Source organism: Bombina bombina, chromosome 2 (assembly GCF_027579735.1).
Source record: "Bombina bombina isolate aBomBom1 chromosome 2, aBomBom1.pri, whole genome shotgun sequence".
In the NCBI taxonomy this organism is placed as follows: Eukaryota; Metazoa; Chordata; class Amphibia; order Anura; family Bombinatoridae; genus Bombina; species Bombina bombina.
In genome coordinates, this window is record NC_069500.1 from 88,141,896 (window position 1) to 88,169,043 (window position 27,148).

Consider the following 27,148-nt stretch of genomic DNA (forward strand, 5'->3'; position numbering starts at 1 on the left):
TATTTTAATTTTAGTATAATCGTAATGTTAGTTTAATTTATAGTTTAAACTTAGAGGACCATTTATCAAGCTCTGAATGGAGCTTGAGGGCCCGTGTTTCTGGCGAGTCTTCAGACTCGCCAGAAACAGCAGTTATGAAGCAGCGGTCTAAAGACCGCTGCTTCATAACCCTGTCCGCCTGCTCTGATGAGTTGGACAGAGATCACCACAATTCAGATTCAAAGAGTATTCCAGCCACCAAGTTTTCTTAAAAGACCTTTATTTCACATAGGGTCCCAAACAAACAGTTACAACGTTTCAAGCCACACCAGGCTCTTAATCATGATTAAGAGCCTGATGTGGCTTGAAACGTTGTAACTGTTTGTTTGGGACCCTATGTGAAATAAAGGTCTTTTAAGAAAACTTGGTGGCTGGAATACTCTTTGAATCTGGATTCACTGGGACCTGGCAAGTCCGTTTTGTTCCGTGCCCCACTGAAAAAGCAAAGGTGTGCTGTTTCTTCAAAATCATTTGTGGATCAAGATCACCACAATTCAACCAGATCGAGTACAATAGGGTTGATTGAGACCCCCTGCTGGCGGTCGATTGTCCGCGAGTCTGCAGGGGGCATTGTTGCACCAGCAGCTCACAAGTGCAATGTTGAATACGGGGAGCGTATTGCTCTCCGCATTCAGCGATGTCTGTCGGACCTGATCCGCACTGTCGGATCAGGTCCGACAGAAATTTGATAAATAGGCCTCAATGTCTTTTTTTAATTTCACAGGTAAGTTTTTATTTATTTTAAGATAGGGATCTTGTAATTTTAATTTAAAGTTAGGGGGTTGTTAGGTTTAGGGGTTAATAGTCTAATTTAGTTTTTTTCGATATGGGGGGCTGGCGGTTTAGGGGTTATTAGTTTTATTTAGTGGTAGTGATGTGGGAGGCCAGAGGTTTAGGGGTTAATAACTTTATTTAGTGGCAGTGATGTCGGGAATGGCGGAATAGGGGTTAATATATTTATTATAGTTTAGGCAATGGTGGGGTGCGGGGGAATAGGGGTTAATAACTTTAGTATAGTGGTGACAATGTCAGGGAGCTGCGGAATAGGGTTTAATCAGTCTACTTTAAAATGTTTATTGTTTAAAAAGATAGATATTCCCCAGTTTTGCATAACCAACCCTGTTATATTAATACCCTTTTTTGCCTCTATGATTACCTTGTATCTAAGCCTCTGCAGACTGCCCCCCTTATCTCGGTGCTTTTTAGAAACTTGCATTTTAGCCAATTAGTGCTGGTTCCTGCATAACTCCACAGGAGTGAGCACAATGTTGTGAATATGGTACACATGAACTAGTACTGTCTGGCTGTAAACAGCTACTAAAAAGCACTGAAATATTAGGCGGTCTGCAGGGGCTTAGAACCAGGCAGGGGTTTAGAGTTTGTAAAGTATATTAATATAACAATGTTGGTTATGCAAAGCTTGGGAATAGGTCATAAAGGCATTATCTATCTTTTTAAACAATAACAAATCAAGAAAGACTGTCGCTTTAACAAAAGAATTACAGGTGAAAAGGGCTTGATCTATTGAAGGCGTTACACAGAGTTCAGTTTCACACAGAGAAAACTTCTAAAATCAGATTATTCTTTATGGTTGACAGGAAGTAGCCAGTATTGTGTACCTAACGATAGAACAATTGTGGTACCTTTTTCCAGATTTACCCAATGCCTTATTAAATCTTTTTGCTAATTCCAAACTACTATTTTTATTTTTCTCACTAGATATGTACATTGTAGTTCTTATTAGCCAAGGGTGGGAACCCCTTGAACTAAATTTGTTTACAAGAGACTGTGGTTTAGTAAGATAAGTCTTAGGAAGAGCAAGTGCTTGAAGCATATATAAAATATGTGGAAACATAAATCCTTATAGAGTTTGTATGTCTTATCCAGGAAAGTAGTAAAGCGTGCCATAACAGCAAGTGCTGCTTTATAGCAATATATCATTTATCTAATAAATAAGTGAAACATATAGCAGGACAATCTAGTTAAATCCCCCAAAAAAGTCTATAAAAACATGGGATTTTCAAGGACCTTCAAAAGTGTAAAAGACATGTGGCCAAAGTGCATTTTCAACACTAATAATATAGGATCCCGGAGTTGCCACTTCATGAGAAATTATTTAATAAAATCGTACACACAATTTAGCAAAAACTGTGCACGATTTAGGGATTTTGTGCACAGGATTTACTTACTATTATCGTGTGCACGCTTTATTAATTACATGTTATGTCAATGTTACTTTCAATTAATGCATGAATATACCAGATACATTTTTAATTAGCATTATATAATTTAACAAAAATACTTCACTACCAAAAATAATATCACATTGTGTGTACACATACAGATTTTATTCATTGGGTCTATTTATTATTGTGCGGACGGACATGATACAATGTAGCGTATCATGTCCGCCGCACATCGATAAATGCCGACAGCATACACTGTCGGCATTTATCATTGCACCAGTAGTTCTTGTGAACTGCTGCTGCAATGCCGTCCCCTACAGATTCGCGGCCAATCGGCCGCTAGCAGGGGGTGTCAATCAACCCGATCGTATTAGATCGAGTTGATTTCTGTCTGCCGCCTCAGAGCAGGCAGACAGGTTATGGAGCAGCGGTCTTTAGCCCGCTCCGTATGGAGCTTGATAAATTGACCCCATTGTCTGCACACTTTATAGCACATTTATTTATTTCATAGTAACATAATAGATTAGGTCAAAAGAAGACAGAAGTCCATCGAGTTCAAGCTATAAAGATCCCACCTGATTTACAATAAAAGATCCAATTGAACTTAAATTAATCTAAGCCATTTTTAAATGTATCTAAAGTATTTTCTTTCACTACCTCCTTAGGCAATGGTTTCACAATTTGATTGCTCTTACAATGAAAAAACATTTATGTTGCAACCTTTTGCCACAAACAATTTCCTTGAAATAAACACCAACTCTGTATATGCGCCTTGAATATATTTATATAAAGAAATCATGTCACATCTCAAGTACCTTTTTTCTAGAGCAAACAGACCCAGTTTGGCTAACCACTCCTCATAGTTTAAATTATCCCCCTTATTAGTTTTGTGACCCTTCTCTGAACTTTTTTTTAGATTGGTCCCCAGAATTGCACTCCACATTCAAGGTGAGCTCTAACCAGGGATTTATATAGTGACAGAATTATGCTTTTCTCCCTTGCACCAATGCCTACTTTAATACATGCTAGTATCTTATTAGTCTTAGAAGCCGCTGCCCTGCATTCTGCACCCATTTTTAGCTTGTTATTAACAAGTATACCCAAATGTAGAACCTTATGTTCTCCAGTATTGAATCTCATTTTCCATTTACCTTCCCATGTTTCCAATTTTTGTAAACCCCTTGTAAAGCAATTTCATCTGGCACTGACCTAATCCCCTTACTCAATTTACTGCTTTTTTTCCCTTGCTCCAGGTCATTAATAAAAATATTTAAAAGAATAGTGCCCAGTTCTGATCCATGGGGGACTACACTGATTTTTTTAAATCTGAGTATGATCCATGTACTACTAATTGCTGCTCCCTGTCTGTTATCCAATTATTTATCCATGAGCTAACATTTTCAGATATTCCCAGTCCCTTAATTTTGTACAATAATCTCTCATGTGGTATTGTATCTAAAACCTTTGAAGAACCCAAACATATCACATCAATGATTCCCTTTTATCTATATTTTACTTACTTCCTCATAGAATCTAATTAGATTAGTTTGACATGATATATTTGCCAAAAACCATGCTAATATACTCATCAATATAATCCCTTAGAAGTATCTTCCCTATTATTGATGTCAGACTAACTGGTCTATAGCTTCCTGCATCAGCCCTGCTTCCCTTTTTAAAAAGTGGCACCAGATAAGCTTTATGCCAGTCCTGGGTTACTATGGGGCCTAATTATCAAGCTCTGAATGGCTCACCGGAAACATCAGTAATGAAGCAGCGGTCTTAAGACACCTGCTCCATAACTGGTCCACTGCCTCTGAGGCGGCAGTCTGCAATCTGCCTGATCCTATACTATCAGGCTGATTGACACCCCCTGCTACCGAAATACATAAATTGTGAGCATAGTTAAAAAAAAATCTCAAGAAGTGGAAACAAGATAAACTGAATAGCAAACACAAATTTTTACACATCTAATTTGTTCAATCACAATTTAATATAATTTAGAATAATTTGATAATAAACATATTTTAAAATAATCCATTGTAATCATAAATAAGCTTTCTAAAGATCAGATATGATGACAAGTTTCTTTGTTTTAAAGTTGCATTGCAGCACTATTTTTTAACTTTCTATTAAACGAAAAACATTCAAGTGCATAAATATGTGAATGGAGCACATAAAGTGTAAAGAGATAAGTGTCATGAGATGCAGGAAACAGCATAGAAGGTACAACGCTTATTGCAGAGCATTGAAGTATACAGCTTGCACAACACATCTAATTTAGTAACTGCGACACAGACTATAATGGCTATAAGCCACGCCTCCATCCGGTGACGTCACACTCCCACTTTCATCACATCTTCCCCCTTCTCAAAGGACAAAGCATACATTTTTTTGTTTAGAGTACAACAAATAACAAGGTATACAAGAAGCATTCAAAAATAGTTTTGTTTAATGTACAACAAATAACAAGTTATAAAATATATATGAACAACAAGAAATACAATCCTGACTTGGACATCGGGGTAGACTACCCTAGTCCACAATGACCATGGGATTATTCTGCCCATTCTTCTGGTCACTACTCTAACTAGTGCTAATCCCGATAGTGGGCTGGAAGTTTCACCACTCTTCCACTTTATGTCATTTTATATGAACTGTCCTCTGATGCAGAAGAAGGTGATTGAGAGTCTGCTGGAAGCAAAGAAGTATCCCCGCTGTGATCTTGTTGAGGGGAAGACACCCCTCTTAAAACAGGGGATCCCACTGACTTTGACTCTGAGGCATCCAGTCCCAAACTCTTAGGTACTGGCTGAAGATGTCCCTCCATCAGTAAGGACTACATAAGACCTTGGTTCTGGAGAGCGACCAATTACTGTAGCAGGCGTCTTCCATTTCTTCTCATCATCAAGTTTAACTCTGACACTTTGGCCCACATTCAGCTCCTGCAAGGGCCTCACAGAGTGTTTTTTGTCGTAGAAGAACCTCTTTCCGCCTCTTCATCCCTCCTAAGGACCTCGTCCCGAAGGAACAGAGCTGGTTGGCTGGAAGACACCCAAAAAGGGTAAAGTGGTGTTAATATAACATCCTAGCATTAGCTGTGCCGGGCTAAAACCTGTGGCTTGGATGGGAGTCCCCCTATTGGCAAAGAGAGCTAGGTACAGCTCAGATTGCTTCAAAATTAACTTTGTTGTTTGAACTGCCCTTTCAGCCATTCCATTGGCCTGCGGGTAATGTGTACTTGATGTAGAATGGACGAAATTATATTCACTGCAGAAAGAACTGAACTCCATGGAGGCAAACTGCATTCTATTATCACTCACTAACTCCATTGGTATGCCCCACTGGGCTAACAAACTCTTGAGACGAGTGATAATGGCTTGACTGTTAATCTCATTTAAGGGTGCAATCTCCAAATACCTGGAATAGTAGTCAATCATGACTAGGTACTTCTTCCCATGCAGTTCGCACAAATCCGCAGCTATTTTCTGCCATGGGCCTGCAGGCAGCAGGGCAGAATTCAAGGGCTCCCTTCTCTGAGTAGGCCGGCGTTCCCGGCAAAAGGCACACTTTGACATGTGGCTTGCAATGTTGGAACTAATCCCAGACCACCATACTGCCGTAGCTGCCCTTTCTCTGCACTTTGTAATGCCCAAGTGGCCATCATGAATCCTGCTTAACATCTCCTGCCGCATGCTAATAGGAATGACAATGCGGTCTTGGAACAGCACTAAACCATCCAGCTCCATGAGCTGTGACCTCTCTGACTGGTAAGAACTTAAAGACATCCAGGCTGCCCAGCTCTCGGACCAACCTTCTTTTATGTACTTAATAACTTCTTGAAGGTCTGTATCCAAACGTGTGTATCCTTTCTAATTTCCTCTAGCTTTCCTGACGAAATGGGTTTGGATGCCAGAACTGAATCCACATACACTTTCACATCTAATTCCATTGAAGATTCTTCATCAGCAGCCAGCGGGAGCCTGGAAAGTGTATCTGCCACTACCAGTTGTTTGCACTGCCCAAACATTGAACCTGAGCAGACTCATCAGAAGTCTCTGGCATCTTAGGGGTGTTTAGTCAATATCATAGGAGTTGATTAGAGGGACTAGTGGTTTATGGTCAGTCTCCAGACTAAATTTCTCTAAACCCACTAAGTAATGCTGGAAGCACTTACAGGCCCAAACTGAAGCCAGACACTCTTTCTGAATTTCGGTGTATTTCGACTCCGCAGCTGTCAGTGTACGGGAACAGTAGGCGATGGGCTGTAGTTTGTTCTCATTCAGCAGCAGGAAGACGGCCCCTAGCCCATAACTGCTTGCATCAGCACTAACCACAGTCTTTTTAGAAGGGTCGTAGAACCCTAACACTGGGGCAGACCCCAGCAAGGACTTGACCTGTACAAAAGCTTCTTCCTGTGAAGGACCCTAGACCCAGGCAACATCTTTCTTCAACAACTCTGTGAGCAAGGATTTTATCAGGATTTTATCAGAAGTCTCTGGCATCTTAGGGGTGTTTAGTCAATATCATAGGAGTTGATTAGAGGGACTAGTGGTTTATGGTCAGTCTCCAGACTAAATTTCTCTAAACCCACTAAGTAATGCTGGAAGCGCTTACAGGCCCAAACTGAAGCCAGACACTCTTTCTGAATTTCGGTGTATTTCGGCTCCGCAGCTGTCAGTGTACGGGAACAGTAGGCGATGGGCTGTAGTTTGTTCTCATTCAGCAGCAGGAAGACGGCCCCTAGCCCATAACTGCTTGCATCAGCACTAACCACAGTCTTTTTAGAAGGGTCGTAGAACCCTAACACTGGGGCAGACCCCAGCAAGGACTTGACCTGTACAAAAGCTTCTTCCTGTGAAGGACCTTAGACCCAGGCAACATCTTTCTTCAACAACTCTGTGAGCAAGGATTTTATCAGGGTCCGGCTTGATGCCATCTCCATTGATGATATGCCCAAAGTAACATAACTCAGATTTTCTAAAATGTCATTTCTCTTTATTTAATTTCAGCCCAGACTCTCTAATGGTCTGCAGCACACAGTTTAATCGCTGATCATGTTCTTCCAATGTAGACCTATACACTAGAATGTCATCCATGAAGACTGCCGTGCCCTCGTGGTCCCTTAGGAGGGAACTTGTCTCTCTTTGAAAGATTTCAGGAGCAAAGGATATCCCAAAGTGGAGTCTGCAGAAGCAAAACTGACCTACCGGTGTAATGAAGGTAGTCAGTTTGTGGCATTGTGGATCTAGAGGTATCTGCCAGAAGCCGCTGGAAGCATCCAGTGTAGAGAAGAAGTTCACCCCAGCCAGATTCAGAGCTATGTCTTCAAGCATCTGCAACGCATATCACTATCTCTTCACTGCCTCATTCAGCCTTTTCAAGTCTATGCAGATGCATACCTTCCTGTTTTTCTTTGCAACAGGCACAATGGATGCACACCAGTCAGTTGCTTCAACAACCTCTTCAATAACTTCCATATTCTTCATACGCAGAAGATCCTTCTCCACTTGAGGCATGAGCGGGAATGGAATTCTACGAGGAGTGGTAATGCTGTATGGGACTGCATCACTTTTCAGTGATATTCGGACTGGGTTGCAATTCAGTAGGCCCAATTCACCAAACATGTCTTTCGAAATCTAATTCACTCTGGTGACAAGGCCCAAACCACAGGCTGCTTTCCTGTTCAATAGGTTGTTAACACACTGACCTCTAATTACATGTACCCACATGATAAATTTTCATTGCTTGTACTCACAGCTGGCAAGAAATGCCTCCGCACAATTGATGCGGCCACAAGGACTATGAACCTTCTTTGTAACTTTCGCCAGCTGAGGCTGTCGAGACAGTTTTATGAATGCTGCAAGAGACATTACAGTAAAGGTAACCCGCCAATCTTCATCTGAATCAGACCGTTCAACAACAAACCCTACAAAGGACACTTCTTGACCCTCCTGGTCACTATCCACCTGCATCACGTTAATATATTCAGTTTTACACGCCACTTCAAAATGGACCATTCGGTTACACTTTCTACAGCTTTTATCTTTAGCAGGGCATACAACATTCTGATCATAGGTACGGTTACACCGCGTGTAGCGAGCCTGCTGCGCCCATCCGCTTCTGGGCCTATCTGTTGCCCTTGGTCTACCGCTCACACTGTACCTTTCACCTGCAGCTCTCCTGAACTGCTGCACTTCATCCACAATACTCTCAGACCTCAAATCAGCACTTTGCTTTTTCACCAGTTCACTCAGCTGGCCATCCTAATAGCCCCATCTAACGTTAATTCAGCCTCCAACTGTAGCTTCAGTGAGACCTCAGCATCTGCAATTCCTATGACTATTCTGTCTCTGATTTGCTCTTCTTTAGCAACACAAAACTCACAGAATTCAGCTAGTTCATACAGGCTGCGCACAAATGACTCCGCAGATTCTCCCACATGCTGAGCACATTTGTGAAAACAAGACCTCTCATGAATCGCATTTATTTTGGGCACAAAGTGAGAACTGAGTTTATTCATAACTATTTAAAAGTCAAATTCTTCACCTTCTTGGAAAGTAAAGACATTGAACACTGGCTCCACATCTTTCCCCATAGAGTATAAAAGAGAAATAACTTGTACTTCACCACTCTCCTTGTCCAGCTTGGAAGCAATCCTGAAGCATTGATACCGCTGACGCTAATGTGGGCCAAGCTGCAGGCTGAGAGAAATCAAAAGGCTCAGGTGGGGTAAACTTCGACATCGTCATTACTCAGGAAACAGAAGCGTAGACAAGTACTTCTGACACCATGTCTTGAGATGCAGGACACAGCATAGGACAGAGCATAGAAGTATACAGCTTTCACAACACATCTAACTTAGTAGCTGCGACACAGACTATAACGGCTATAAGCCACGCCCCCATCCGGTGATGTCACACTCCCACTCTCATCACAATAAAAAATGTAACTTCAATTTTAAAACAACCAAAAATGATTACTAACTAACTTCTGATGGATTACAATACCGCCACCAGTCCCTATGCAAGAAAAAGGGGGTGGTGTGGTGGGGTGCATTTAAAAAGTTTGGGATCCAAAACAGTATTCAAAAACATTCTCTGACACAACAGATCAATGGGGCAGTGAATTCTGGGTAATGCTATGTAAATAAGCTTCACAATTTGTTTTAAACACTGCTCCCTTCCTGCCAGCACAGTGCTGCTTTAAGCAACTTTAAAATAAACCATGGTAGAGATAGATACAGCAAGGTACATCACATATGGACATGAATTATAATGTTTTGAGACTGGGAAGCCCTGTTAAAAACCTATACAATTGTGTATAAATTGATAGAGTTGACATTTATCTGGGTCTAGATAACCCAATTTCTACTTATTGACTTTTAAGTCCCTTTAAGGGTATAACATATCGTGCAACTACGCTGTAGAAAATGAGATTATTTTTTTTTTAAATGTTCTCTCCAATATTAGAATCTAAGAGCACATCTCGTAACAGTTCTGACTAAATCATTATTCATAACAGTGACTAATTAGAATGCTCCATTCAGCAAACTTCACAGATCCTCACATAACAGCCCTGCGCAAATGGAACTTTCCAAGATATTAAACTAACACATGACTGTAGGAAAGCTGCCAGAGCTATTTGCCAAACCAGTGAATGGAAGGTTCCATTAAACCACATTTCATAAATATGTATTTGAACTGCCTTTTATTTTACATCACAAGAAAACTACATAAACAAACCTTAAAGTAAATAGAAATAGAGACAGAGAAGTATATTGCTAAGGATAGAATTCTCACAGTCTGATAAGAACTCTCACCGACCTATTGGTGGAGACTGCCATACCTCTGTAAACATAATTATTTCATTCTATTTCAGGCAGGTGCATCCAGTTTAAAAAATACTAATACATTTTAAAATATCTCCCCTAAGATTCAAATAAGATTACTTTTAATTTTTTTTTTTTATATATATAAATAGTAATACAACTACTACGGTAACATAGTATAAACACAAACATTGTTATACATATAATCACAGGATCATATAAATACCAGAATCCAGTCAGTTTCTGGGTAACAAAGTCCAATGGGTTTAATTGTAAGAAATAAAGATCCTGGAAGATAGGAAATCAGAGTTGTTCTGGGAGGTCCTCAAAGAAAATAACTGGTACGTATCTAAGTCCATACATTGTAATAATCATCAGTAAATGGCCTATACTGTAGTAACATCCAATTCAACATGTTTAAATATAATAACCTACATAAACATTTGGCATGATAACATTTTATAATTGTATGCACTGTGGATGATCATAGTACACTAATTGAGAGTAAACGCTTAGGGTAAAGCGTAGGTATCACTATATAAAGGATATTGAATTTATATTTTTGTATTCTGGCTAATATGGAAAACAAGCCATGTTCCCATGTGGATAGTTCCAAGTGTGGCAAGGGGAAGAAAAGGGAGGGAAAGATTGAGTAGGAGGCATATATTGCTTGACATAAGGAGGAGAAGGGGAGAATTTAGGCTCTATCAGCTATATCTAGAACTTCGCTGTAATGGAACCAGGGTTCCCAGATATCCCAAAACAGATCCTCTTTGTTCCGATTAAGATAGAAACTTCTTTCCATCTTGGCAAAGTATTTTATTATCTCAAGTACAGCTGAGATTTCAGGGGGTGCAGACTGTTTCCAGGTTCTTGCTATGCAAAGTTTCATAGCACCTAAAATGAAGATGACCAATTTAGATTGAGATTTTGGAGTTTTGGGAGTAAAAATATGAAAAAGAGCTATTTCAGGTCTCCACGGTAAGACAAGCCCTATGTCCCCACAAATTTGTAACACTTGTCTCCAGCAGGGGTCAAGTGCTTGGCAGCTATACCAAATGTGAAGGTAAGAACCTCTCTCCGCAGTCTCTCCAGCACAAGGGGGATTGATTTGGGAACATCTGTGATAATCTAGCCAGGGTATAGTACCATCGTAGGAGAATTTTCATATAGGATTCAATAGAATTTGCACAGTGTAGGTTTTTTTTGTAAGTGTTATTGCTCGTTGAATAAAATAAGATTACTTTTAGTCCTGATTTGTTTTTATATAGTTTTTCCGCTTATGGGGTATATTCTAATATTTTTAGAAAAGCTTATCAAATGATAATCTATTAAAATTCCCACATACTTTGTCCTGTCAGTAGCGCATTGATCAGACCTCACAAAAGGTCAAACGTAGAGTGGTTCAAGCACCTCACAAGTAACAGTGACAGTTATTACCTTATATGAGAGCTGTTGTAAAATAGTTGTTGTAATAGTTTCCTATAATTTGCAATGTTATGTGCAGCACCACACAGTGCCCCCTCAGATCCAATTTTCTTGTAGCAACACTTAAAAGTAGTCTGACAGAAACTATTAGGCAGAATTTATCCTCCACATTTGAGTTAAACTTTTTCTGTATCAAAGAAAGTAAAACAAAAACATCTCCTACCACAATTAACCTGACCTGCCATTGACCTGGCTTTATGAAACCACAATTAACTCTAACCATGACTGTCAACAAATTCCATCACAAAGCCCCCCATACTCAACAGGCCTCCTTACATAGCTCCCACTGCACATACCCACTCTACAGGATCCTTAAACTGCAAACTTTTCCCTAGATGCGTCTCTTTTGTCACAACTACCCCCTACACAATACCCACATCAATTACTTTCTCTACACCAGTGTTTTTCAACCAGTGTGCCTTGAGAGATCCTCAGGTGTGCAACGGCAGACTGACAACAGTGTGACATATTTTTTAAACTTTGCTTGTTTTTTACTCCCAGTGCAGGGGTAGTTTGTAGGAGGCATGGCATAACAGCACAATACATACAGTATGTGTGTGTTTATGTGTGTATATATATATATATATATATATATATATATATATATATATGCTGTATTAGGCTACAATGTGTGATTTTTTTAACATTTTGGGATGGTGGTGTGCCACAGGATTTTTTAATGTAAAAAAGTGTGCCACGGCAAAAAAAAGGTTAAAAATCACTGCTCTGCACAATCACCATCAAGGCAATTAACACCACTATTGTGGATAATCTTTTTGAATAACCAGAACAATGGGCAGGCTCAGTTTTGACATTGAGCCTATACAAGCTCAATTAGCATATTTTAGAGCACATTTTAGAGCACATTTTAAACACAAACCACAATAAAGGACTAAGGGATTATTACCTGCTATTGATGGTTATGGAAAAAAAGAAAGACAATTCGTCACATGGAGTTTAAGTAAGGAGATTTTAAAGGTCAGATTTATTTATTTTTTTAAAACATTTGCATGCATTAAATTTTGAATGAAGGGCTAGGTGAAACAACTTAAAGAAAACATTCTAAATTATGCTTCATTAAACAAACCATTATTGTACCCCCCCCCCCCCTTAACCCATTGGCTTCTAGAGAGTGCTACAATGCCATAGAAAAGTGTTGCAGATCACTCTGGCATCAGTTAATATATTTCCCTAAAGAATATTTAGTTATAATTTACAAAAAATACATATTTATCAACTCACCATAATGCTCAACCTAAATTACAATAATACATTTATCTAATGGAAAATCTAAACTATTATGTCCTCTAGAAACACTCTGATTTAAACAATTCAAAAATAAAAATAAACGTATTTTATAGTGATGTATGTTAAAAAATTGACATACATCTTGTAGTGATTACTGATTGAATAAACAGTTATGTTAAAAAAAAAGATGATGTGGTAATTATATGCCAAGATCCTCACAACTGTTTATTTACTTTAAAATATTAAGTAGCAAATTAAAATCAACACAGCATAAAATTGGAGATGTTATAAAACTGAGACTGAAAGTGCTGCCATATTCTCAATTTACAAACATGAAAAACTGTATACAAAATGTATGATCCTTTTAAACACTTGACATTTTGTCATCTTGACATGCAATGCACTTTGCATCCATCTTTATGAGAACATTCACTGAAACACTGGAAGATTAATGGCACCCCCTGCTATGACATTTACTTTAAATACTAGAACCTTTTCCACTGTGTGCAAAGCATATATTGTTAATGCTGGATGAAAATAACCACACTTTTTTTGTCCAGAAGCAAGAAAATTGGGGGTGATAAATGTGTTTGAAGCTTTGTATCAACAGTAATGAAACATTTACAGCACACAAAAAACAGTTCAAGGCATTAAAAAATCTTTATACATACCTTATATCTGAGCAGGGTTGATGAATAGACTGCCAGCCTAGCTACAACTTTTAATGTCTTGCAGTGATCTATTTTTATCTATTTGCCAAGTAAATGTAACTGACACTCTTAACATGTGTACTTCTGAGAGTGTAAGCTTACACACTGAAAATTATTTGAATATTGGATGAATTTTATTTTGCTTAGCTGTACTAGTATAACAAAACATGCACAAACATAAACACACACATACAGTATATAGATGTATGTCTCAAATATGAGGAACCATTTATTTTCAGGTTTCTCTATATTTAATGTTTGCCCTTCGTCTAATGTATTGATGAACTATTGTGAAGCTAAGCTCACTGTAAATTACATGTGGTTTGGGAATTATTATTTTTTTTCTATCCATGATGCATTTTAATGGGGGGGGGGGGGGGTGTAGGGGATCCCTTGAGTGCTACAGAATCTAATTGGGGAGAACTATAGTAAGGGATTAATGCAATGAAGTTTCAAGTGATAAATGTTTACTAGTGATAATGAGGACCAGAGTAATTAGAGTAATAAAAGCTGTTGCTTTGATGGCTAAAAAAGAAAAAGAGGCTTGTCTGAACCATGAAGCAATGCAAGTGGACTACTAAAGACTTCTAAATATGATATTTCTGGTTCCTCACACAGATTTCTTTGAACAGTGTTGAGTAGGCTTAGGGGTCGATTTATCAAAGGCTTCGCAAGCCTTTCGACCCCCTACAACTGCAGGTTCTCACAAGAGAACTTGCAGTCCGTATTTAACAAGCAGCGGTCACCAGATTGCTGCTTTCCTATCCTTCCACCACCTCTAAGGTGGCAAATTTCAATCTCCCGGTCTTGTCTGAGCGGGGAGATTGACAGCTCCTGCCCATGCGTGATTGGCTGTGCATGGGATTGCACATGAATGACAAATAGCGCTTGTGTGCAATGCTGAATTCCACCAGAGGTGAGCTGCGGTGGACAGGGGACGCGTATGTATGCCCCTGTCTGACACAGATTGATAAATCGAACCCTTAAAGTCTGTCCCTCATTGTGTGACATCAACTGTCAAACAAGGAGGAAGGTCTGGGGCTCTATTGCTGGATCCAGAGTCCATTATCTGCACCTTTACAGCCCTTCCCCCTTTCAGTATCTGTGAGTGCTTTATATACAGTATATTGTGAGCACGTGTAAGCAGGGCAGCAGTCTGGCCAGGTAATCTGGGTTTGTTTCCTGTAGTGGAGCATTAGAGCTCGTGTAGAAGGTCTGAGGGACAGGCTGACCATGGAAGATGTAATCTATCAGTCATTCTCCCTTGCCCCATTCAGATTTTATTCAGCTATCAGTATCCATGGATGCTTTTATTGCTAGAGGAACCGGTCTCTCATTGTGTCTGTGTTTGTGTGGTGTATCTGTGTTTAATTTCTGTTTGCTGGGCTAATGCAAGGAATTTTCAGTACAAAGGCCAAGATTCATTTTGCCCCAGAGCCGCTAAAGCTTATTGGTCATAACACAATAGTGAAAAGACCAGTAAATAAGTAGATTTGCATAACCAACAAATGCATGATAAAAAGATAATGCAATAGCATTTAGGGGTCGATTTATGAAGCAGCGGATGCTGCTTCTGACCCACTACGCTTCAGGTCCACCTGAAACGGAAGTTAAGAAGCAGTGGTTGTAAGATTGATTAACATCCCCTGCTAGCAACCCATTGACTGTGAATGTGCAGTGCAGGGGGTGGCATTGCAGAAGCATTTCACTTGAAATGCTTGTGCAATGATAAAAGCCGACAGCGTATGCTGTCAGCATTTACCGATGTGCAGCGGACATGCTACAGCGGATCACGTCTGCCTTCACATTAGTAAATCGGCCCCTTAGGTGCTCCGAATGGAGCTTGATGCCCTTGTTTCCGCACGACCTTCAGGTTCGCCAGAAACAGCAGTTAGGAAGCAGCGGTCTTAAGACCGCTGCTCCATTAATTGTCTGCCTGCTCTGTGGCTGTGGACATCAGTCCGCCTGATCGTATACGATCGGGCTGATTGGCACCCCCTGCTAGCTGGAAATTGGCCGCAAATCTGCAGGGGGCGGCATTGCACTGAGCAGATCATGTCGGACAGTCTGATGATAAATGGGCACCTTAGGGGCATATTTATGAAGCTCCGTATGGAACGTGAGGCCCCTTGGGTTGATTGACACCCTCTGCTAGCGGCCTGCTATGCTGTTGGCATTTATCCTCATCAGAGCAGGCGGACAGGGTTATGGAGCAGCGGTCTTTAGACCGCTGCTTCCTAACTGGTGTTTCTGGCGAGTCTGAAGACTCACCAGAAACACGGCCCTTCAAGCTCCATTCAGGGCTTGATAAATGGGCCTCTTTGTCTGAACTGCAAATGAGAAGTAGAATTTTTTTCTAAGAAATTTCAGTTATGTCTATTTCCACTTCCCCTGTATCATGTGACAACCATCAGCCAATCACAAATGCATATAAGTATATTCTGTGAATTCTTGCACATGCTCAGTAGGAGCTGGTGACTCAAAAAGTGTAAATATAAAAAGACTGTGCACATTTTGTTAATGGAAGTAAACTGAAAAGTTGTTTAAAATTGCTGCTCTATCTGAATCATTAAAGTTTAATTTTGACTTGAGTGTCCCTTTAACTGTATGCATGGAACATCATAGCACTGCATTTAACAAGAGAGAAACTGGCAAAACTATCTTCAAATATAGATACAACAATTGAAAGCGATCGTGAAGGTTAAATAACTTGTTTTTCTGTGATCCTTTTAGATTTCACTTATTTACTGCAAAGCCTTTTTTGTAAGTTTGCACTTTAAGTTTCTGCCCTTCAGCATAACAACTACTCGGATAGATTACGAGTTGTGCGTTAGATTAAAAAAGCAGCGTTAAGAGGTCCTAATGCTGCTTTTTTACGCCCGCTGGTATTACGAGTCTTGCAGGTTTAGGGTCACCGCACACTTCTTTGGCCGTAACGCAAAACGACTTACTTAAACTTCGTAAAGTCTTTTTTCTATGGGACTTCCATAGCGCCGTTATTACGAGTCTGTCCTGGGAGACCAAAAAGTGAGCTGTACACCCTCTACCTCCAAGATCCCTAGTCAGTAGTTAAGAGTTTTATGGTACAACGCTGTATCATAAAACTCATAACTAAAGTGCTAAAAAGTACACTAACACCTATAAACTACCTATTAACCCCTAAACCGAGGCCCTCCCGCATCACAAACACTATAATAAAATTTTTAACCACTAATCTGCCGCTCCGGACACCGCCACCACCTACATTATATTTATGAACCGCTAATCTGCTGCCCCCAACATCGCCGACACCTACATTATATTTATTAACCCCTATTCTGCCGCCCCCAACGTCGCCGCCACTATATTAAAGTTATTATCCCCTACACCTAAGTCTAACCCTAAACCTAACACCCACTAACTTAAATATAATTTAAATAAATCTAAATAAATATTCCTATCATTAACTAAATTATTCCTATTTAAAACTAAATACTTACCTATAAAATAAACCCTAAAATAGCATCAATATAACTAATAGTTACATTGTATCTAGCTTAGGGTTTATTTTTATTTTACAGGCAAGTTTGTATTTATTTTAACTAGGTACAATAGTTATTAAATAGTTATTAACTATTTAATAACTACCCAGCTAAAATAAATACAAATTTACCTGTAAAATAAAACCTAACCTAAGTTACACTAACACCTAACACTACACTATAATTAAATAAATTAACTAAATGAAATACAATTACCTAAATTAAATTAAATTAGCTAAAGTACAAAAAAACAAACAAACACTAAATTACAGAAAATAATAAACAAATTACAGCTATTTAAACTAATTACACCTAATCTAATAGCCTTATTAAAATAAAAAAGCCCCCCCCCCCCCAAATAAAAAAAAAACCTAGCCTAAACTAAACTACCAATAGCCCTTAAAAGGTTTAGGTTTAGGGTTAGACTTAGGTTTAGGGGTTAATAACTTTAATATAGTGGCGGCGACATTGGGGGAGGCAGATTAGGGGTTAAAAAGTGTAGGTAGGTTGCGGCAACATTGGGGGCGGCAGATTAGGGGTTAATAAATATAATGTGGGTGTTGGCAATGTTTGGGGGCAGCAGATTAGGGGTTCATAACTATAATGTAGGTGGCCACGGTGTCCGGAGCGGCAGATTAGGGGTTAATAATATAATGTAGGTGTCGGCGATGTCGGGGACGGCAGATTAGGGGTTAATAAGTGTAAGATTAGGGGTTTTTAGACTCTGGGTTCACTTTTTTTTCAGCCGGCTCTCCCCGTTGATTCCTATGGGGAAATCGTGCATAAGCACCTACGACCAGCTCACCGCTGACTTAAGCAGCGCTGGTATTGGAGTGCGGTAATGAGCAAAATTTTGCTCAACGCTCACTTCTTGTCTTTTAACGATGGGTTTCTGAAAACTCGTAATACCAGCGCTGCAGGTAAGTGAGCGGTGAGGGAAAACTGCTCATTAGCACCGCATAGCTTCTAACGCAAAACTCATAATCTAGGTGACTGTGCTACATTCTTAAAGGAGCAGTAAAATAAAAATTAAACTCATGATTCAGATTTGGAATGTGATTTTAAACAACTTTCCAATTTTTTTTTAAACCATAAAATTAGCTTTTTTCACTTGGTATTTTTTTTTGTTAAATGACAGTGGAGGGCCCTCTAGTGGGGCTGTAACAAAACTAAGGTTTAACTGATTAGAAGTCTGGAGTTTGCAGGGATATTGATGTTACTTTGTTGCAATATGAGGGGCGGAGAGTGTGCTTACCTTTATAGGTCCATGTTGCAGTGGTCTCGGCCTCTTTTCCTGCTTCCAGACTTCGAGAGGATTTTCTGTCTTGAGATGGAGCGTTCAAGGAGAGCTTCAGTTAGGCCTAGGAGGTTCAGAGAGGAGGAATCTGGTTCAGCTGGAGTCCGGAGGCCTGCAGGAGAGAGCAGGGACAGTTCTGAAGAGGTTGTACCACCTACCCCCCAAACCCGGTCCCCAGTTTCCCATATAACCAGAGCTAGAGTAGGAGGGGGGAAGGGAAAGGGCCCAGCAAAGCCAAAAAACGTCACGGCTGCCCCTAGCACTGATGCTGGGGTGGTTCCCACCCCCAGTGGGACTGAGCAGAGTGGGGTTGTGATCGGGGCCTGTACGGGCCTCACTCAAGTGACAGGGAGCTTAGGGCTGCAGTCACAGCATGCGGGGGCCATCGCCGCCCTGCAGGAGCTACCGGAGGCTTCCGGCCTAGCGCAGATAGCAGCGCTCCCCCCGGCCACCATCTCGGCCCTTCTGGTGCTGGCCCGGTCACTGTCGCCCTGTGCGGCGGGGGTGGGGCCTGTTCCGGAGGGTTGGGGGCGCGGGGAGCTCACAGGCCCACTCCAGGATGCGAGGGCGCTTAGGCCCAGATCGAGCCAGGTCGGACGTGGATACGGAGGCGGGGCGAGGCAGGGGCAGACAGCGGCAACGCAGCAGGAGCGTCTTCACTCACGGAGCTCCCAGTAAGTTGGGGAGACTCCGGGGTGAGGATGGGGCTCCAGGGAGGGCACCGGGTGGGGCAGGGGCCAGCGGGGTGTTTGTCAGTAGCAGGGCAGAGGCTCCGGTGGCCACACGGCAGGCGCAGAATGCAGGAGTAGGCCCAAGCAGCATCTATTTGCAGCGGCAGTCAGTGGGATCTGGTGCAGGAAGTGCTGAGGGCGCAGTTACACAGGGATCATTTGAGTCTGTGAGTGGATGGCAGAATATAGGGCAGAACGCTGGTGTGAATGTGGTGCAGGCAACTGGGGCTCCAGTAGCTGGGACTCATACAGGGGGGCAGTATGGGTTGGCACAAGGGGGCAGCACAGTCACTAACAGTCAGATAGGGTTAATGACGGCTCCAAGCATGTTAATGACGGTGCCTGATATGCAGCAGGGGCAGACAGCATTTCTCATTATACAAGGGGGGTTAAGTGCAGGGGCAGGTTCCGGCAATGTGCAGGGGCACAGCTCCCCCATAATGGCAGCAGGGTTGCAGGCAGGCAATGTAGACTGGCAGAGGGTGGTATCAACGGCATTAGGCATGAACTTGGGTGGCAATTGGGGTGGGAGTGACAGGGTGGGCCCTGCTGGGGCTCCGTCCTTTTCCCAGAGTACTCCCCATCTTTCTGTTGTTTCACAGGCACCCATGGCGACCAGTTCTTCAAGTGGAGCAGTGGGAGCAAGTGCATCTCAGCCGCAGGTGGGGTCTCAGCTGGCAGCAGTCTCAACGCCAGGACAAGGAGAGGTGCCATCAACTTCCGCAGCAGCAGGGCAGCAGGCAGTGTTGGGTGAGCCTTTGTTTCCTATAAACACACACGCTGATTTGGGTACTTCATCCAGTGGGTCTGACTCAGAGAGTGGAAAGACATTAGGGCTAGTAGGAAAAGGACAGCAGCGTATGTTTAGGAGGATTAAAAAGATGTTTGCTGCGCGAGAAAAGGCGAAAGCTGGGGTGGTAGAGATGCCAGTGGCGTTAGCGAACAATCAGTTGGCGACACTTAGTGGTGTGGCGCCTGCCCTCCCTATGTTGCGGAGAGTGGCCATGCAGGGGGATACGTACCCCTACCTGGTACACTTCCTCTATGGACACTTGAAAACGAAGGTTATCAAGAAGATCCAGGAGGGGAGGTATGTGAATATATTTGAGTTGTCCGCGGAAACTTATAGGGAGAAAGAAAAGGCGGAGGACGGTACTGGCCCTAAGATGGTAAGGCGCCCAGAGACGTTTGAGGAGTGGCAAAAGTGTTTTAGGGTCATGGCTGCTTGCTATGTGGACAAATGGCCGGCCCAAGGGCATAACTTGTTTAAGTACGCAGATACAATCCAGGGCATTCATGAACGCTTCAAAGAAGGTGCAAGTTTTATGGGGGATTTTATGTGGACAGATGCCTGCCCATGGGCTGTTCCTTGTCCTGCGCTTTATTTGAGTGTTTTAGCTCCTTCCTACATTGGGTGGTTCAAGAGTCAGCAGGAAGGGGGGGGATTGCCCATTACCTGGATGACTTCTTGTTGATAGGCTGGGCTGGGTCGGGGGAATGTGATCACCTAATGCCGGTTATGCGGGCTGTGACAACGGAATTTGGAGTTCCGCTAGCCGAGGACAAAACACAAGGCCCATGCACGTGCCTGACTTTCTTGGGAATAGAAATCGACACTGTAGCAGCAGAATGCCGGCTTCCCCAGGATAAAGTAGTCAAGCTGCTGACAATAGTCAGGGCAGTAGTGGGATCGGTTAGTATTTCCATGAAACAATTGCAATCGCTATTGGGTTTGCTAAATTTTGCCGGAAGGGCAATACCGATGGGGCGCGTCTTCAATAGGAGGCTCGAAGAGCAATTGAAAGGCCATAAGGTTAAACCGGGGGTCTTCAGGGTCACTCGCAAAATGAGGGAGGATGTCAAAGTTTGGGAAAAGTTCCTATCTCATTTTAATGGGGTGTGCCTATGGCGCCGTGATCCACTGTCAAACCAGAAGCTGCACCTGTTCACAGATGCAGCAGGGGGCTTTGGCTACGGTGCATACTTGGACGGTGAGTGGAGCGCGGCCTCATGGCCCGCAGTGTGGGTCGCTAGTGGATTAACTAGGAATCTGACCCTGTTGGAATTATTTCCAATTGTGGTGGCAGTAGAATTGTGGGGGCAAAAGCTAGCAAATAGGGAAGTGGTGTTTTGGTCAGACAACATGAGTGTGGTGTATGCCATCAACAGGTTGTCGGCCTCTTCGCCAGTGGGGGTCAGGTACCTTAGGCACCTGGTGCTACGTTGCTTGCGGCTTAATATGATATTTTCAGCACGCCACGTGCCCGGGGGAAAACAATAGCCTAGCAGATGCTTTGTCTAGATTCAAGTGGTAGGAATTTAGGAAGTTGGCACCGAGGGCAGCGGCCAGTGGTCTTAACTGCCCATTGTTTCTCTGGCAGCTAGCGACAAGTGGGCCTCAATCATTCAGTTAGTGAAGTCGTCCTTGGCTCCTAAGACCTGGACGACATACGAAGCTCATTGGAAGGCTTGGGTGTCATTCTGCGCAGAAAAGGGCTATAGGCTTCAGCAAGCCTCTCAGGTACATGTGTTGGAATGGCTGGGGTGCTTGAAGGAGAAAGGGGTTTCCAGACTAGCAGCGCAAAGCCTCTTGGCGGCTGTGGCATTTTTTAGCAAAACCTTAGCCTTTCCAGAGTTCTCAAACTCTTTCTTGATAAGGCAGGTGTTGAAGGGATGGGGCAGGTCTGAGCCCAAGGCGGTGGATAAAAAGGGAACCTATCACGCTTCAGCGCTTGAAGTTACTGGTGGGGTCGCTGGAGGGCGTGTGCACGGGCACATACAAGGTGCTGTTGTTTAGGGCTGCTTTCACAATGGCATTTGCGGGTGCGTTGAGAGTAGGTGAGCTGGTATCCTCGGCAACTGTAAATGGAAGAGGTGGGGTGCAGCTTGACCATGTAAGGTCAGCGGATGGAAGTTTGTTACTTTTCATTCCGCGTTCAAAGATGGATCAGGCAGGGAAAGGGGCGTGGCTCCCTTTACCTAGGTTGGACATTCAGGAATGTTGCCCGGTAGTTAATGTAGAAAATTATATGTGGGTACGTCCGGCGGGGCCAGGGCTGTTTCTGGTGCATGAGGAATCGTCGGCTTTATCCATATTTCAGTTTAAAAAGGTGCTCGCAGCGGCGGCTGCTGCTTGCGGGTTGGACACTGCTAGGATTGCTTTGCACTCCTTCAGGATTGGGGCAGCGACTAATGCAGTGTCAAAGGGGGCGCATGTGGGCGAAGTTAAGCGTTTGGGCTGTTGGAGATCGAATCGCTATAAACTGTACGTAAGGCCTTTGAAGTCGGTTAAGTAGGACTTTCAAGGGGAAGGGGCTAAGGGGAACGACCTAGTCGGGGTTTAATGCATGTTCGATGACTTCGATGTAGTGCTATGTTTCCTGTGCTGAGTTTGTTCACATGCTGTTGTTTTAGGTAAGGGCAAGTCACCGGTGCGCATTTGGATTGTGGGGCACTCATTTGTGCACTGGGCAGCAATCAGGGCTCTACGTTCCCCGGGAGGCCAACAATTGGGCTTTGCGGCATCAAGGGCCAGTGTTCACTGGCTCGGCCGGCGAGGCTTATCGTGGAATGACCTACCCTCCCTTTTGCAGGATGCCTACAGGAGGTGGGGTTTGCCAAATGTTGTGGTTCTTCATGTAGGGGGAACGATTTGGGCTCTGTACCTGCCTTAGACCTTATCAGACGCATGGTCTCTGATGTGAAGTGGATGTGTGCATGGCTACAGGGCGTTAAAGTGGGATGGTCCTTTGTGGTCGCACGACTGCAGTGGAGATTCATGGTGTCGCAAAGAGCGGCCTACAATGTAAGAAAAAAGATGAACAGAGAGTTGGGAAGAGTGGTCATGGCAGAATCGGGGTTTGTAATTAGGCATGAGAGTATTACGGCTGACAGGAAGGAGCTATATCACCCTGACGGAGTGCATTTGACAGACGAAGGGCTGGATATCTTCATTGCAGACATAAGGAGAGCATTGATGGCTCAAGTTTAAAAGTAAAAAAAAAAAAAAATTTTTTTTTTTATAGAGTTAAGGGTTTAATGCAAGGTTGTTTAACAATCTTGTGGTTGTGGTCTGTTATGGTCAGTTGGGTTGGCAGCAAGAGTTACACTCTGTCCTCTTGTGGCGGTCGGTCATAGCCCTGGAGCGAGCAGTCTGAATGACGAGTGACGGCCTTGGGGAAATGGGGAGGGGTGACGCCCGCTAGGTGCCGGCCTAGGGGTTCCCCTCCTCAAAGTTTGGCCGAAGAGCTCTACAATTTACACCCATTCTATGCTAAGAAGCGTCAGCAATACATGCTACGCTGTAGGTACCGTATGGGGCTTTGACCGGCTGTTGGTAGGGGATTGTTAGATAGGGATATGTGCCGCCAAGAGTTATAGAACTTTTACAAAGTTCAAGTTTAAAGTTGCCTAGGAAACTATCGAATAGTTTCATTAAAGTTCTACGTTTTAATAAACGTGACCGTGACCGGTCTTTTTCCCAACTCAGTTGTTGTGTCTTATTTGGGGGGAAGGGTAGTGTGTTAAAACTGAATGACGTATTAAGAGGTTTAACCCTTATGACAGTGGAGGGCCCTCTAGTGGGGCTGTAACAAAACTAAGAATTAACTGATTAGAAGTCTGGAGTTTGCAGGATATTGTTGTTACTTTGTTGCAATATGAGGGGCGGAGAGTGTGCTTACCTTTATAGGTCCATGTTGCAGTGGTCTCGGCCTCTTTTCCTGCTTCCAGACTTCGAGAGTATTTTCCACGCCCGCCCGTCCCTTGGAGAAGCAACAGTTGGCGGCAAGGAGTCGAAGGTGGCAGAGTGGTAGGGCTATCCCCTGGCTGGGGTAGGTTTAGTTGAATCAGCTCTGTAAGCCCAGGTTGTAATTTAGTCCACCACCCCCAACCAGCGGGTTGTATGACAAGCTGGGAGGGGGTTGCTCTTCTGGGTTGGTGGTGGTGAATGAAGAGTGACGGCCTTGGGGAAATGGGGAGGGGTGACGCCCGCTAGGTGCCGGCCTAGGGGTTCCCCTCCTCAAAATATGGCCGAAGAGCTCTACAATTTACACCCATTCTATGCTAAGAAGCGTCAGCAATCCATGTAGGGGGAACGATTTGGGCTCTGTACCTGCCTTAGACCTTATCAGACGCATGGTCTCTGATGTGAAGTGGATGTGTGCATGGCTACAGGGCGTTAAAGTGGGATGGTCCTTTGTGGTCGCACGACTGCAGTGGAGATTCATGGTGTCGCAAAGAGCGGCCTACAATGTAAGAAAAAAGATGAACAGAGAGTTGGGAAGAGTGGTCATGGCAGAATCGGGGTTTGTAATTAGGCATGAGAGTATTACGGCTGACAGGAAGGAGCTATATCACCCTGACGGAGTGCATTTGACAGACGAAGGGCTGGATATCTTCATTGCAGACATAAGGAGAGCATTGATGGCTCAAGTTTAAAAGTAAAAAAAAAAAAAAATTTTTTTTTTTATAGAGTTAAGGGTTTAATGCAAGGTTGTTTAACAATCTTGTGGTTGTGGTCTGTTATGGTCAGTTGGGTTGGCAGCAAGAGTTACACTCTGTCCTCTTGTGGCGGTCGGTCATAGCCCTGGAGCGAGCAGTCTGAATGACGAGTGACGGCCTTGGGGAAATGGGGAGGGGTGACGCCCGCTAGGTGCCGGCCTAGGGGTTCCCCTCCTCAAAGTTTGGCCGAAGAGCTCTACAATTTACACCCATTCTATGCTAAGAAGCGTCAGCAATCCGTGCTACGCTGTAGGTACCGTATGGGGCTTTGACCGGCTGTTGGTAGGGGATAGTTAGATAGGGATATGTGGCGCCAAGAGTTATAGAACTTTTACAAAGTTCAAGTTTAAAGTTGCCTAGGAAACTATCGAATAGTTTCATTAAAGTTCTACGTTTTAATAAACGTGACCGTGACCGGTCTTTTTCTCAACTCAGTTGTTGTGTCTTATTTGGGGGGAAGGGTAGTGTGTTAAAACTGAATGACGTATTAAGAGGTTTAACCCTTAGGGACATTAAACACTTTGAGATGGTAATATAAAATGATAAATTGTATATAATAAAACAACTTTGCAATATACTTTCATTATTTATTTTGTCCTCTTAACTGTAATTCCATTCTGAAATTGTGAGCTTTTCAGTTCCTGTTAGAAATGGAAGTGCAGAACACTGTTAAATCCAACACAACCATTGGCTGCACACTCTAGTGACCTATTTATAACTGACCCTAATTGGCCACAGCAGAGAAGGTAACACAAGTTACAACATGGCAGCTCCCAGTGTTTTATAGATACTAAAACTTTACACTTATTTTGTCACTTTTTAAACAACTAATGAAATACATCTACATGTTAGTCATGGACTTATGTTTTCTTTGAATGCATCATTCTATCTAGCATGTATTTAGTGTTTAATGTCCCTTTAAAGGCTAAACCTAGGTAGGCTTATAGGCTGATTTCTAAGACTCTTCAGTCCACCTCTTATCTCACAGTCTGGCTGTGAATAGCTTATAACATGTACTGTTTGTTCATGTGTGCCATATAAATAACATTGGGCTCACTCCAGTGGAGTTATTTAAGAGCCTGCACTAATTGCCTGCAATGCAAGTCTGTCAAAAAATCTGAGATAAGTAGGCTGTCTCTGTCTGCAGAGGCTTAGATGCAAGGTAGTCATAGAGGTAAAACGTATATTAATATAGCAGTGTTGGCTATGCAAAACTGGGGAATGGTAAATAGAGGGATTATTTATCTTTTAACCCTTTCGTGCCGGGGTTAACGTGTCTACATCGGAACAACTGTTCCGATGTAAACAAATTTAAATCTCAGGATTGTGCACGTGATCATGAGATTTCAATGATGGGATCATGTCAGGGGGACGTCCCTATGATGCTAGGCACACCCTCCAGACCGCAATCCCATCAGGGAAGCGTCAGTGGCTTTAGGAAAGCCAAGTGGTTAGGCCGTTGTATTTCGTCCTTCGGTGCTAAAGCCCAGCAAAATTTGGGCGGAATACAACGTCCTAACGGCGTTAAAAGGTTAAACAATAATTTTTTTAGTGATTACTGTCCCTTTAAAGCCGAGATTTCTATTTGCATATGTGTGTCTCTCTTTTGCGCTCTCTCTCCCCTCTCTTTTACGCTCTCTCTCCCCTCTCTTTTGCGCTCTCTCTCTCCCCCTCTCTTTTGCGCTCTCTCTCCTCTCTCTTTTGCGCTCTCTCCCCCATCTCTTTTGCGCTCTCTCTCCCCCCTCTGTTTTGCTCTCTCCTCCCCTCTCTTTTGCGCTCTTCCCCCCTCTCTTTTGTGCTCTCTCTCCCCCCCTCTTTTGCGCTCTCTCCCCCTCTCTTTTGTGCTCTCTCTCTCCCCCCTCTCTTTTGCATGCTCTCTCTCTCCCCTCCCTTTTGCGCTCTCTCTCTCCCCCCCTCTTTTGCGCTCTCCCCCCCCCTCTTTTACGCTCTCTCCCCCATCTCTTTTGCGCTCTCTCTCTCCCCCACTCTTTTGCACTCTCTCTCTCCTCCATCTCTTTTGCGCTCTCTCTCCCCCCTCTCTTTTGTGCTCTCTCTCCCCCCTCTTTTGCGCTCTCCCCCCCTCTCTTTTGCTCTCTCTCTCTCCCTTCCCCCTCTCTCTCCCCCTTCCTCCCTCTCTCTCCCTCTCTTCCCCCCTCTCTCTCCCCACTCTCTCTGTCCCCCCTCTCTCTCTCCCCCTCTCTCTCTCCCCCCTCTCTCTCTCCCCCTCCTCTCTACCTCTCTCTCTCTCCCCCCCCCTCTCTCTATCCCCTTTCTATCTCTCTCCCCTCTCTATCTCTCTATCTCTCTCCCCTTAGTCTCTATCTCTCTATCGCGCAACCGCATATGACCACGCCCCTTTACGGCTGACCACGCCCCTTTACAGTAGGCCACACCCCCTTCACGTCAATTCACGCCCAACCACGCCTCTTCACGTCGGTCACGCCTCCCGCTCATGCCTGGTCACTACCCACTTCTGCCACAGATCAGCTGCTGCTAGGGACTCAAAGGCAAGGTGTGTTTGTCCTCGTGCTGTCTCTACTGTGCATGACAACTTCGGACAAACACACTTGGCCTTTTATATTATAGGATATATAT

At 43.2% G+C, this 27,148-nt stretch overlaps 1 protein-coding gene across 1 annotated transcript in view; it reads right to left on the bottom strand.

Moving 5' to 3' along the window:
- Positions 1-13,550, bottom strand: part of ALPK2 (alpha kinase 2) — a 216,542-nt gene extending 202,992 nt beyond the window's left edge. The window contains exon 1 of the mRNA XM_053701164.1: positions 13,464-13,550. The gene's annotated coding sequence lies outside the window, so the exon portion shown is untranslated. The remainder of the gene's footprint in view (positions 1-13,463) is intronic.
- Between the last annotated feature and the right edge of the window lie 13,598 nt (positions 13,551-27,148).